Source organism: Apis dorsata, unplaced genomic scaffold, assembly GCF_000469605.1.
Source record: "Apis dorsata unplaced genomic scaffold, Apis dorsata 1.3 scaffold_995, whole genome shotgun sequence".
Taxonomy (NCBI): domain Eukaryota; kingdom Metazoa; phylum Arthropoda; class Insecta; order Hymenoptera; family Apidae; genus Apis; species Apis dorsata.
Window position 1 is genome coordinate 99,649 of NW_006264097.1, and position 1,712 is coordinate 101,360.

Below are 1,712 nucleotides of genomic sequence, written 5' to 3' on the forward strand. Positions count from 1 at the left end.
TAGGGTAACATGGGAGTACGAGGACGAGTAGTAGTAGTAGAGGTCGTCGATACGATACGCGGCGGCCTCTTGGAGAAGAGGTTGGGGTAGGCTCGCCCAACCCTCCACCTCCACCCACCTCGGTCGAACTTCCCCTCGACCTCTCCTCCTTCCTCCCTGCAAAACCCGACCGGGGTCGATCGATGCCAGACAGTCCTGTTCACACGACCAAATCCCGCCGAATACACATCGTCCCTAGAAGTTGGGGTAGGATAGAGCTCCTAGCTCTAGCTCTAGCTTCGGCTCCGGCTCTGCTTCTCTACCTCTATTCCCCTCCCTCCTCTCTTTCGCCTCCTCCTCCTCCTCCATCTCCTTATCCTTGCCGTGTCGTCGCCACGAGTTTTGCTTCGGCTTCTCTCCTTCAGCCTNCCTCCTTGTCCTCCGCCCCTTAGTCCTCCTCCTCCTCCTCCTCCTCTTTTCGCGCGTACTCGACCACGATGTCATTATCCTCGTCGTGTCTCATGACAGAGAGCCGCAAGTGTACCGTCGTGGTTTCCAGTTTCCCGTACCCACCTTTGCACGCCTCCGTTTTCTCTTTCTTTCTTCTTCACTCGGTTACCTACGCGCAGCCAAGAAAAATCCACGTGGCTAAGTTTCCTACTTGTGTTCCCTGAGCCGAGCGGTTCTCCACGGTGATAGGACTCTGCGTGTCGCTTCTATGACGATTCCATCGAATTGCTCGCTCGTTTTCGATCTTTTAGATTTTCGTTCCGCGCAAAGAGAGAGAGAGAGAGAGAGAGATAATTTTCTCGCGAATCATCTTCGTTAAGTCTTTCTTACGTGGCGCAAAATGTTCGCAGATTAAACGGAACAAAGAAATGGAGTTATACGCGGTACGCGAGTCCATGTATGTCAACGGAGTTAGAGAGATTAGCGAACGGTACGAGGCAATGACAAAAATACATTTCTCGAGGGGAAAGCTCGTGTTCCGGCCGTTTCTAGCTACGTCTTTGACGTCCACGCCGCGTCTCTATACCCATACAGCTTGTGCGTGAGTAGGATTAAAACACGCATACGTCAGCAACTTCGTTCGACACTCCGTCCGTGGAATTAATAGACATCGTAGCCGGGCATTGATCAGATATCGACTTCGCACAACTTTCCTTTCCACAATACCATGTGATCGTATAAAAGCCTATTGTTCTAGCCACGAAATGGCGACTTCGAAATTTTCCATCCCACCCATGGCTCGTCTTCGTTTCAAACGCGACAATCAAATTGGAGAAGGGACGACGTACAAGGTATCCAAGGAATCTTATGACTCTTTGATATATAGGCATCGACTTCAAACTTGAAATCGTTAGCGTTAAAACGTCTCGTCTATACTCGGTTATAAACGACAAAAGTTTCGATACTTTTTTTCTTTTTTTATCCCAGTTACGAAAGTTATTCTATTCTAATCCAAACAGATGTTTCCACTTTTAAATGGTCGGACGAGGAATCTTTTCGTTCGTTGGATCGATTTATCGTTAAACGTTACGCGTATACGTATAGAAAACACACGTACAAGGGGTCTCGAGCGTAGGAACGAACGGTCGAACGCGCTTTGGGTTCGGTCCAAAAGGAAAGCGGTGTTCGCTCGAAAGGAGCCAGGGGAGCGAAGGGTCGAGGATAATTAATAAGTCCGCAAAATTTTTCGCGCTGGGGACGATGGGTAAGCGGGGGGAGGGGGG